Below are 12,958 nucleotides of genomic sequence, written 5' to 3' on the forward strand. Positions count from 1 at the left end.
ATTATGTACGAAGGTTTTTTTTTGTTACTTAAATTAGATCCAAAAAGGGGTTAAATGGTATTAGTAAACAATTGGATCCCAAATTTTATTTTTTTTAAAATCTGGAAATCACAAGGGCATATGGTTTGGTGTAAGGTGCGAAGGCTCCAATAAGTGTGTTATGCCAGGAAGACGCAAGCAAAATGACATTATTTCAAGGTGGATTCCTACAACAGTGTCATCTGTTGGTGAAAGGCTGATCAAAATATTTAAAATGGACTTGATAGACTTTTTGTAGGATGATATACATGAGGAGTTTGTGAACTATCTAAGGATATTGGTTAGTGGGAATTAGGGCGTCTAGAAAGCCCCAGATACATTTTGTTGATTCAGGAATGGCTATTCAGCTGTGATGTGCTGCCGAGCTCATCATTAGCAGGTGGCTTCAACCTGGATGAAGAATCCCTAACAGGTCGATCGATGGAACTCAGAGAACTAACATGGCATATTCAAAGAGAGAAGGATATGGCATTACACTATATCTGATTTGTCAATTAACATTTTGCCTCACACCAACCAAAAATGACTAAATTGGGGATAAAATGTTAGTGCCTATTAGGCCCCACAATGTTACGATAAAAAACTTTACCCTCCAGACAGAAGCCTTATAAGCAGTCGTAAATTTTGCCCATTCAATTCCACGCATTTTCTTGAGGCTTAAATAGTTGTATTAATTGTTTTAGTTATAATGGTATGTTGACTTAAGAGTGTAATGCGACGGTTGGCACATATATAATCATGAAGTAGCAGCATTAATCAATAAGTGAGTTCTCAAGACTATGGTTTCACTGCCTCAAGGTGGGGACTGTTAAACTCTGCCATTGCATATTAAAAATGTAACAGATAAAAGAATTGTTTAATGCAATGTATGTAATCATGAAATGTATTTGATATGTAACCACACGTATTGTATTGTTTGTATTAACCACATTTATTTTATGTAAACACATTTATTCAGTATATTAACCAAGGCAGTTGTATAGTAGTTAGAGTGGACAATGTGTGTTTAAACCCCACAGTTAATCCTTTATTTAAGTTTCATAAATATAAAAGAATCTAGCATGTCTGGAAAAAGCAACTACATTCCCCAAAAGAGGTAAGGGGAACACCAAGGGCTCGATTTTGCAATGGTGACGGGCTGGCAGCGGGGGGCGGGGGCTGTGTGTGAAGATGCGCGTGGCAAACCCACATGAACAAAACTTACCGTTTCCAATGCAATTGCATGTTGATTCATAGTGGTTAACGTCCTCTCCGGGTTTCGCTCCCTGCAGCCAGCCTGATTGACAGGCTGGCTGCCGTCAGGAGCTGCAACATGAGGGGAGGGGTGAGAAAGGGAGAGAGCGAGACGTCATCCAGCGCTGGAACGGAAGATCGGTGGGGGGAGAGTGGAAGATCGGGGGGGAGGGGAGAGTGGAAGATCGGGGGGAGGGGAGAGTGGAAGATCGGGGGGAGGGGAGAGTGGAAGATCGGGGGAGGGGAGAGTGGAAGATCGGGGGGAGGGGAGAGTGGAAGATCCGGTGCTGGACTGAAAGACCAGGTGGGGGGGAGGGAGAGGGGAAGATCAGGGGGGAGAGGGGAAGATCGGGAGGCCATCGGGGGAAGATCAGGAGGCAATCGGGGGAAGATCAGAGGGGTGAAGAGGGGGACATCGGGGGGGGGGCGAAGGGGGGACATCGGGGGGGTGAAGAGGGGGACATCGGGGAGACATGGGGGGTGAAGAGGGGGAGATCGGAGTGGGAGACATCGGAGCAGGTTGCAAAGGTAGGTTTGTTTACTGTTTTCACTTCCTTCCATGGTTTTTTATTTAATTTATTTAATTTCTTGTTCACTGATCCACGTTTCACCAGGTGTGAATCAGAAGCGGTGGGCAAGCCGCCCAGGTAAGTTAAAAATCGTTCGAAGTATTTAATCTGTCACAGGTGAAGTGCCTTGAGTATCTCAATGAGGTACATTTGGCTCTTCAACTGTCATTTTCATTTCCGGGTCGCCCGCACGCACACAGGTGGGTCCCTGGGAAACTCGGAAGTCGGCGGGTTGGAGCCGGCTTCCGAACTTGAACGGGATTTCCGCAATTTTTGGAGCCCCTCCGCCCCCAATATTGCCTCCTAAAATCACCCCCCAAGTCACTTGACATTGTCTAGAATACGTTACTGTTATCAGCCTAATCTTTTCAACAAGTTGATGAGATTAAGTCTGGCCTCCTCAGCAAGTTGATAATGTTAAGTCGGCATCTTCGGCTGTGATCTTTTCAACAGTTGATGAGGTTAAGTCAGCATGTCACATGATCCTCAGCTACAGTGAATAAATATACAATGCTGACAAAGGTTCCAGGTAGAGGAACCCCCGAGGATGCAGACTAGATTTGTCCGGGTGGACATAAATGCTGGCAGGAGTCTAATGCCTGTGTGGTCTGAAGAAGTCTGCAGAAAGTAGGATCCGCGGGATCCAAGGGGTGGGGGCCGAGAGGACCGTGAGAGGCGAGAGGCCAAGGCACAAGCTCTACCCAGTGTGGAAGTGGGTAATATGGCTCCAGTTTCCATTCTGTAAACTGCTGCTTAAATACTAAGTGTATTAAACTGTTCTTTGCAATAAAGTACTTTCCACTGTAACCAATGGTGTGAACTCGAATCTTTCGTATCTAGGAAGTAAATAGCGGAGCAGGGGCTCCCTAAGAGTTCGTAAACCCTATTCCCTACATTTGTCTCTCGCACTTTTATAATGGTGCAGCAGTATTAATCCTTATTGCAGAAATACCTCCATTACCCCTGCAGTTAACACTTGACTCTGTGCTGTAAATTCTGCACTGTGCAAGACGTTCTGCCCTTTAATTTGTTTATATGGTCCTAATAACTTTGGTAGTAGCCATTGGTAGTTGGATGATAATGCCAACTGCAAAAAGTAAACAAGTAATAAACCTACTCAACAAGGAGCTATCACCCAGCTTACCTGTTGGTGCTACATAGAATCATAGAAAGGTTACAGCATGGAAGGAGGCCATTAGGCCCAGCGAGTCCGCGCTGGCTCTATGCAAGAGCAATCCAGCTAGTCCCACTCCCCCGCACTATCCCTGTAGCCCTGCAATTTTTTTACTTTCAAGTACTTATCCAGTTCCCTTTGGAAAGCCAGGATTGAATCTGCCTCCACCACCCCCTCAGGCAGTGCATTCAGATCCTAACCACTCGCTGTGTGAAAAAGTTTTTCCTCATGTTACCTTTGGTTCTTTTGCCAATCACCTTAAATCAATGTCCTCTGGTTCTTGACCCTTCCACCAATGGGAAGATGCACCCAAAACATGAAGAGGAGATTCATTTACAATTTGGCTTTGTTTGTATTCACAGAGATCTGGAGTTCCATGAAGTGGACCCGCATCCCCTATGATCTGAAACCTACAGTTTTAGGCATGCCGTAAACAGAAGGAACTTGCCTCAGGATCCTATTTTCCATCATTCGCTCCTATTCTCTCTGATAGGTGGAAAAAGTTAGTTTGTTTCGTTCAGGTTAAAAGTACAAGTGTGATTTTTTTTGTATGAATTAAAGTTGCACAGAAGTAAAAGAAAGCAGTAAAGGGGTTAGCAAATGTACATACATAAAAACAGCAAAAATTTTCTTCAGTCTACAAGAATTGAAAATGTCTTCTGCAGAGGATAGTTCTTACATAGTCCTTATATAGTCAAATAAACAGCAAGACTTCCAGTTGTGTTATTTGTACATAGGAGCAGAATATGATCCTGTCATCCCACGGAGCCCAGTGTTACCTGGCATACAACCAATACTGAACTGAAAAAGTGGCCTGTAGAATATATACAGATTAAGAGGTCTCTAAGCACAGAGTTGTCAATGAAGCCAGATCAAAGACATAATGGAGAACCACTTGACAAGTACTGATTCACAACTCGTCCAGACCTCAGATTCCCAATGAATGCTTTGATGAGGTAAAATCAGATTAGCCCTGGGATGAGCTCTCTGCATCCTGTCGATTTACAAACCAAAACCATCTGGTCTGTTTCCTACAGACAAATCTTGTTTCTGATGGGTCAGTCATTTGAAAAAGCGTTCATCTGTAAACTCACATTCTTTGGCACATTTCTGATTGAAATAAATAAATAAAATAACCAATGTCCTTCTTTGATGATCCAGAACTTGGTTGCTAAAATTTTCTTATGAAAAAGATATAATTCAGGAATCTTATAGTTTGAAGTGAAATTGAACTTTACTGCGATCAGAATCACCATAACCTTAAAACAACAGCCAGCAGTTTTGTTTCTTTGTCATAAAATGTTCAATATTAAGCATTATAGCTGCCTATCCTAATCATACATTTTATTAAATTATTGTAGTTTGGGAAATAAAAGCAGTAAATTTTAAAATGATGGTGTAATTGAAAGATATCCTAAACAAAATTTAATCCTAAGCAATTGAGCTCAATATTTTACCCACATCTTAGTCTGATCTCAGCATTATCTTAAATGGGTTAAATGTATTACCTGATTCATAATGATTATTAAAGTTGTTTTTTTTATTGCCAATTAAAAAACCCGGGGCCTTGCCAGTTTCTATTTTTAGCATCAAAAAATGGGAGAAAATCAGGGATCCCAAAAAACAATTGTAAATTCAGAGAAAATAAATGAAAATCAGTTTTTATTTGGAACACTCTGAAAGCTCAAGGAAACAAGCAAGGGGCTAAAAAAGGAGATAATGGAGGTGGACTATGGAAACTTGAACATAAGAACATAAAGAGATGACTGGTCCATCTAGACATGGTGCAGCCTATCCCCCTAACCCCAGTCATGCATTCTCCTGGGAGAGGCAAGAAACAGAGGGAAAAAATCTTAGACCATTTTAAGAAGAAACTCTGGTAAATTCCTAACCAACTCCTGAAGTCAATCAAGCAAGCTCCAGAAGACTACTGTATTGATGTACTAATCACTGCTAGTCCCACCTATCTTCTATAATTCAAGATGTCTTCTACTTTTTGAAGGCCTGTAGTAAATCCATGCTCACACCACATCCTGGCAATCTGTTCCAGAAGTCAATGAATATCTCCAAAAAAGAGGTACTGCCTGGCATCTAACCTAACTCTATGTTTTCTTACTTTGTACTAATGTCCTTCCCTTTGTACCTAGCTCAAATAACCTGTCCACCCTAATAGAAAATGTTCCCTTCATCTTTTCAAAGACCACAATCATATCAAAATCAGTTCCTCTAGTGAAAAAAGTCCCAGTATCCTGAACATATCCTCATATGGGTATCAATCTAGTATTGTTTTTCTGGTTTTTGTATTTCAATCTTCTAGCTTCATATCACACTCCAGACACTAAAGGCATTCTCCCTCCTCTGTTGTTTTAGGTATTGCCATTTGTTGCTTTATCCTGCAGCCTATAAGAAATAGGCACAGAACCAGTAACAGATAAGTGATGTGGTGTGGACAGATCAACTGGATTTGAGTAATTAAGAACAATTCTTGAAAATGAACAGATTTTCTCCCCCTCATTTGTCCCTTGTTCTTCTGAAGAAGCTTATTCAAGGAGGGTATAGTTCTACAGCCTGAAGTCATACAGCTTTAATCTGAACAGGTAAATGGTCTTTAAGACCCAGCTATAAAATGTTGACAGGCCAAAAATGTGATTCTAAATATTTTGAAGAGACTATATAATTTTCTTAAGGTCCCCAAAGTTCAAAAATATTTCATTTCGAGCAATTTGTTAAATAAATAAGACTGACAATTTGAGCCAAGATGTAATTGGACATTCATAGCAAAAGAAAGCCATTCAGTTTATACGGTAGTGCAGTTCGTCCTTTGTGTATTAAGAAAAGCAGATCCAAATTTCTCCACGTTGAAATCGATGTTAACAAAACGTCAAGTAAGTTCCAATCTATTCAGTTCATGCGTGTTCAATTATTTTGGACCTTTGAGGAAATTTGATTTTATATTTCAGGAGAACAAAAATAAGGCTGTGCTCAGACTGATTTATTAGAAATTAGAGTGACTAAAGTGTGTTTGGTATGGTAGGTATTATTAGCGATAAACTGAATTATATTATATTATCAGTGAACATAAATTTGAGCTTTTACAAATTGGATTTCAGCTAATCAGTGCTATATGCCACAGGAACAAATAATTTAAATCCCGTTTAACAGTAGAATCAGATATGCCAGGGAAGCTATTATTGAAACGAGGTGATCAGAACATTCTGCCTAGTACAGCACCAAAGAATTATGTGAAGAATAAAGTAATACCAATAACCATAATGTTATGAAAAGCTAAAATATATGGATTGGCTCACATTTATAGACTTTTTTCAATGTTCTACAGAAGGGAGAGTTATGTTTGACCAATCTTATTGAATTTTTTGAAGAAGTAACAGAGGGGGTAGACAAGGGAAATGTAGTAGATGTAATATATTTGGATATAGAGGCATTGGAGAAGGTGCAAAGAAGATTCACAACAATGATAAGAACATACATAAAACAGAAGAAATAGGAGCAGGATTAGGCCATACAGCCCCTCAAGCCTGCTCCACGATTCAACAAGATCATGGCCAGTCTTCTACCTCAACGTCATTTTCCTGCACCATCCCCATATCCCTTGATGCCTTTATTATCCAGAAATCTATCAAACTCTGTTTTGAATGTACTCAATGACTGAGACTCCACAGCCCTCTGGGATAGAGAATTCCAAAGATTCACCATCCTCTGAGCGAAGAAATTTCTCCTCATCTCAGTCCTAAATGGCCGACCCTTTATCCTGAGACTGTGACTCCTGGTTCTAGATTCCCCAGCCAGGGGAAACATCCTCCTTGCATCAATCCTGTCAAGCCCTGTAAGAATTTTATATGTTTCAATTAGATCACCTCTCATTCTTCTAAACTCTAGAGAATACAGGCCTAGTCTACTCAATCTCTCCTCATACGACAATCCTGCCAAAACTAGTCTACCAGAACTGAGAGGGGATATATATCAGGAAAGACTAAACAGGCTGGGCCTCTTTTCTCCAGAAAAGAGAAGGCTGAGGGGTGACCTGATAGGTCTTTAAGATTATGAAAGGGTTTGATAGGGTAGACGTAGAGAAGATGTTTCCACTTGTGGGGGAGTCCAAGAGTAGAGGTCATCAATATAAAATAGTCACTAATAAATCCAATAGGGAATTCAGGAGAAACTTCTTTACCCAAAGATTGGTAAGAATGTGGAACTCACTACCACAAGGAATAGGTGAGGCAAATAGCATAGATGCATTTAAGGAGAAGCTAGATAAATACTTGAGGGAGAAAGGATTAGAAGGATACCCTGATAGGGTTAGATGAAGTAGGGTGGGAGGATGCTTGTGTGGAGCATGAACACACAAAAAAAACTCTTAAAAACTCTTTTAACATCTTTCAGATCTGACGAAAGGTCTTCGACCTGAAAATGTTAACTTGGTTTCTTTTTCCACAGATGTTGCCTGACTTGCTGAGCTTCTCCAACATTTTCTGTTTTTATTTCAGATTTCCAGCATCTGCAGTATTTTGCTTTTCAATGTAAATGGTAGTTACTTATCCTCCCTCACGTTGAGCATTCATCATTCTTTGGAAAATAAGAATTTCAGGGATCCCATGGGTGTGGGAATCACTGGGAACATTTCAGAAAATCTGCATACCACAGTTCCCACCAGAGGCAGGCTTCAGTTCTTTGCCCAGAAAAGTCAGGAGCAGGACTTAAGAGGCCAGCAGTATTGGTGAACGCAATGCAAATTTATTTACAGTAATACACAACTCACAGTCGTACCAAGTCAAAGAAAAGGAGGGGTGGGATGGGGGGAGCTTGGTATACATAAGTTAGACTTTTCTGAAAAGCTAGTTTACAACGTGAACGCCATTGTATGCATTTCAAAAGGTGATTAATATGCTTGTTAGAACAGTATCAATCAGTTGGAGATTAACAAGTAGCATGCAGTATTATTCTACCATTTTCATTTGTTCAGCTGCTACAAAAAAATATAAACATACCAAAGGAGTACAAATGCGTTGAACGGCATGAAGTTCCTGTATTTGCACAGTAGATACGAACTAACCTGCCACAGAAAGTTAGGGCGTGTCCACTTCATTCTAAGTACCCTTTTAACATCGTGATAAGTCTTAATTACTGCCAGTCAACCTCTCTGGCACTGAAAATTAGCTATTACAAGTGTGGAGTCTCATTCCTTGAGGTTTTAATTGTTGTAGGAGATTTTTTTAAAAAAGTAAATTAAATGTTTTTTTGCATTTTCCTCTCAATCCAATTCTTTTCCCTCTTTATTTCTCTTTCTGTACCTGATTTGACATTGAATTCATCTTTTAACTTGTTCAGACTCTGCACTGTTCATTTAACAAACTCTTCAATCTGATTGGTTAAGGAGATACACAGTTGCTTGCCCTGTTCACACAGATCCCAGATGCCCTGTAGAGGGCATCGTGCCATTTCCATCTCCCACTTCCAGCAATTTCCAGTGCAAAATCTCATGGAAATTAAACGGGCAAGAGCAAGTCTAACAGCGGGTGCCGTTTGTTGATTGGCTACAGTAAATTCTGGGCCAGTATGTTTCAGGTAGCGCCTTTCTAACGCCTTCAACAAAAACCCTCCACAGATTGGTTCAAGAAGCGGCCATTACATGAGTGAACTTTCCCACTGCCTCTCTGGCTAAAAACACCTAATTCAGCACCAAGCAGGGTTGAAACTAGTAACCTCCTGTACTATTGGCTCAGTACCATACCTGAAAGTGTATTTAAGCACGACCATTGGAGGATCTCTTGCCAAATTGTTCCATTAAAGATATAATTTAGTTCAATTGCAGCAATGATTTAGAAAGCAAACAGAAAAGCCACCAATAGTACAAGGAACTAATTCACATATAGCGATCTCGACTTCATTGTTGCATTATTGAAAGTTTTTCAAAGTGCTATGACCTTAAACCTTAGGTCAATGGCCAGGGTTTCTGCTCCTATGCTTGCCAACCTGTGATTTCCTGTCCATTAAAATGAACGGGAAGAGGGAAGGCTGGCTGGTGAGTGGATAACCGTAGCCATTGTATTTAATTTTTTCTTTGCTCTGTGAACTACTTGATAATCCCCAGCAAAGAAAACGTCCAATAGCATATTTAGTTTTTGGACAAACATTTCTGCAACACACTTCTAAGGCATACAGAACACCATACAATTATGTGGACAGATTGAGAGTGTTGTATAAAACAGCTGATTGATATTCTTGTTGGAACAGTATCAATCACCTTTGAAAAGCATACAATGGAGTTTACATAGTAACCCATCAACAAATACAGGGTGTTAATAAGTACCAAGCGGTGAAGGGATTCTCTTACATTAGAAATATGGAGCCAATAATGAGTACATTCTTTTTTAAGATTAAAACAAGCACAGCAGAATTCTGCAGCAGCTCAGGAGCAGATGAAATATCCCTGATTTATTCTGTCGAATAACCCTCTTTGTTGGAACAGTATGAATTCAATTGCAGTGGCTGATATAATTAAGCTGTTAGACTATGTGCTGGAAGACATTTTGTTCTGCCTAAGTTCCATTGTTTGTACCATGGATTCTGTTAAGTCCCATGTTCCTCAAAGTGTCAGGAGCAACTCACCTTATGTTGTTCCAGCAACCTAAGTAATTGTTTATGCATTTACCATTATTTTTCAGTCAGTCCTGCTCTAAGAACATATGTTACCTTTGGGTTGATTACTTTTGCTGTTTTATTTGTTTACCTTTTGTTGATCCAAAGAACTTCAGCAAAGTGTTTTTAAACAGTTTTTACATCTTTTCCAAATTGGGCTTGAGCTCAATTAAAGTGGTAATACAATCAAAGTACTTTTACATCGTTATATATCACCACACTACAATATAAGCTCAGTGTGCTCATTCCTGAAGTTTAGATACCTGTTAACTTTGATCTTGACAAAGGGAGATGCAAGTAAAGCATTTTGCTTGGGCAGGAAGTGTTTTTGACTGTGCAAAGCACTCGAGGACACAGATCATGGGATGGGAAAAGGAGTGTTGAGGTTAGTGTACAGTCCAGTTGAAATTGGACCCCACCAAAGGCTTTTTTTCAGAAGGCACTATAAGTAGGGTTTCATCTGGGGTGTCCGTGACAAAACCTGAACCAGAGTGGCCAACATGCAGTAAAGAAGCACATTGTGACATGAAGGAGGCATGGGTGACTTGTACCCATAAAAGACGATGGAACGGGTACAAGCTGGGAGAAGACCAACTGGAAGGCTGAGAGAGGAGATGTTTACAGGAAAACCTGAACAGAAGGGCAACATTGGGCAGGCAGCAGCAGATGCTTGCAAAGCATGATAGCAGAGTCTTGTGGCATTTATGCTAGCATTGGTTTTGATAACTGATTATACCCCATCTGGGGGAAAAAAATAACAGCAACAGAAACAATCCCAGTTTATTAGAAGTGCTAAGTCCATGCACCTTTTTCTATACTGACTTAAACATAAAGGTATTAAGCAAAAAAAAATATAGGATAAAGTTTTTTTTCTACCTATTTAGGTCTTGGTGGGTCACATACCTCAGCAACCTGAGAACAACTCCAGGCTTCCCTCATTGGGAGGGAATTCCATGCAGCAATGCAAAATGAAGGTAAATCTATGTTCCATCATTTGAGTACTGCAAGCTGGTACTCAGCACCACCATAGTTAAAAGAGCAGCCTAATTCTTGACAGAAACCGACTTTAGGCTTAGGCCAATAAGGCTTGTGAATTGTGTCCCATTGCATTAAAATTGGTCATCTTAATATGCAACTGGTTAAGCAGTGATGTACCTCAACATGTAAAATCTTCATCTCTTATTTTTTAAATCTTAAGTCTACATTCACTTCCATCACAAATTCTTGTCTATTTATAATGATCACTGTCTATGTAAACTGGTCCTGCCGTAATTACACCCTCCTACCAGTGGTAGTGATGTAGTACCTCAGCATAGAGAGATTGCCTTGTACCAACCAATTCAACTCTACTTCCCAAATTGTAGTAAGTTTGACTATTTAGCTATGACAAGAAAGTATTTTATAAAAATAAGGGCAGAATATATTTTAAAATAAGTTGGATGTCCTAGCCACCCTGCAACCCTTTTAGGCCAGACTTAATCTCAACCTCCCATATGCAACACCACAGATGGTCAACTAGTTTTAATTAAATATTGGAAACAGAAAACCCATTTTTCAACGACTTTTTTTTGAAGGGGATGGTCCACCCCTTAGCTGCAGCCAATCTGCTGTCATTAGTCTTTATGTAGGGTGATAGTAGATACACAATGGACTGAAACCACTGTTCCAATTTTTCCCCCCCTTTACAGTGGGAAATGCCCTGGTTTCCAACAGCACTGCACCTGAAACCAGTACCTTAAACAAGGGCAGAATCCAGGTATGAACTCATTTTGTCTCATACATATGAATTAAGAGTAGGAGTAGGCCATTCGGCCCCTCGAGCCTGCTGTGCCATTTGATAAGATCATGGCTGATCTGATTGTGACCTCAACCCTACTTTCCCATCTACCTACTGTAACCTTTGACTCCCTTGTTAATCAGGAATCTATCTAACTCAGCCTTAGAAATATTCAATGACCCTGCCTCCACTGCTCTCTGGGGAAGGGAGTTCCACAGACTCATGACCCTCAGAGAAAAAATTTCTCCTCATCTCTGTCTTAAATGGGAGACCCCTTATTTTTAAATGGTGGCCCCTAGTTATAGTCTCTCCCACAAGGGGAAACATCCTCTCAGCATCTACCCCTTCAAGTCCCCTCAGCATCTTATGTTTCAATAAGATCACCTCTCATTCTTCTAAACTCCAATATATACAAGCCCAACTTGTCCAAACTTTCTGCATAAGGTAACCCCCTCATCCCAGGAATCAGTCGAGTGAACCTTCTCTGAACTGTCTGTAAAGCAACTATATCCTTTCTTAAACAAGGAAACCAAAACTGCATACAATATTCTAGATGTGGTCTCACCAATGCCCTATATAACTGTAGCAATACATCTCTACTTTTATATTCCATTCCGCTTGCAATAAATGACAACATTCCATTTGCCTTCCTGATCACTTGCTGTGCCTGCATATTAACTTTTTGTGATTCATGTACTAGGACACCCAGATCCCTCTGTACCTCAGAGTTCTGCAATCTCTCTCCATTTAATATACTGCTTTTCTATTCCTCCTGCCAAAGTGAACAAGTTCACATTTTCCCCACATTATACTCCATCTGCCAAATTTTTGCCCACTCACTTACCCTATCTATATCCTTTTGCAGACTCCTTATGTCCTCTTCACAACTTACTTTCCTACCTACGTTTGATACATGCGGTCCCTTCATCCAAGTCATTGATATAGATTGTAAATAGTTGAGGCCCCAGCACCGATCCCTGTGGCACTCCACTCGATACATCTTGCCAACCTGACAATGACCCATTTATGCCTACACTCTGTTTCCTGTTAGCTAACCAATCCTTTATCCATGCTAATATGTTACCCCCTACACCATGAGCTCTTTTGTGTAGAAGCCTTTGACGTGGCATCTCATCAAAAGCCTTCTGGAAATCCAAGTACACCATATCCACAGGATCCCCTTTATCCACATTGCTTGTTACTTCCTCAAAGAACTCTAATAAATTAGTCAAACACAAATTCCCTTGCCTGATTGCATTGAGATTTTCTAAGTGTCCTGCGACAACCTCCTTAATAATAGATTCTATCATTTTCCCTATGACAGTTGTTAAGCTAACTGGCCTGTAGTTTCCTGCTTTCAGTCTCCCTCCTTTCTTGAATAGAGGAGTTACATTCGCTATTTTGCAATCTGATGGGACCCTTCCAGAATCTAGGGAATTTTGGAAAATTAATACGAATGCATCTACTATCTCTGCAGCCACTTCTTTTAAGACCCTAGGATGAAGTCCG

Source organism: Heptranchias perlo, chromosome 32, assembly GCF_035084215.1.
Source record: "Heptranchias perlo isolate sHepPer1 chromosome 32, sHepPer1.hap1, whole genome shotgun sequence".
Classification (NCBI taxonomy): Eukaryota; Metazoa; Chordata; class Chondrichthyes; order Hexanchiformes; family Hexanchidae; genus Heptranchias; species Heptranchias perlo.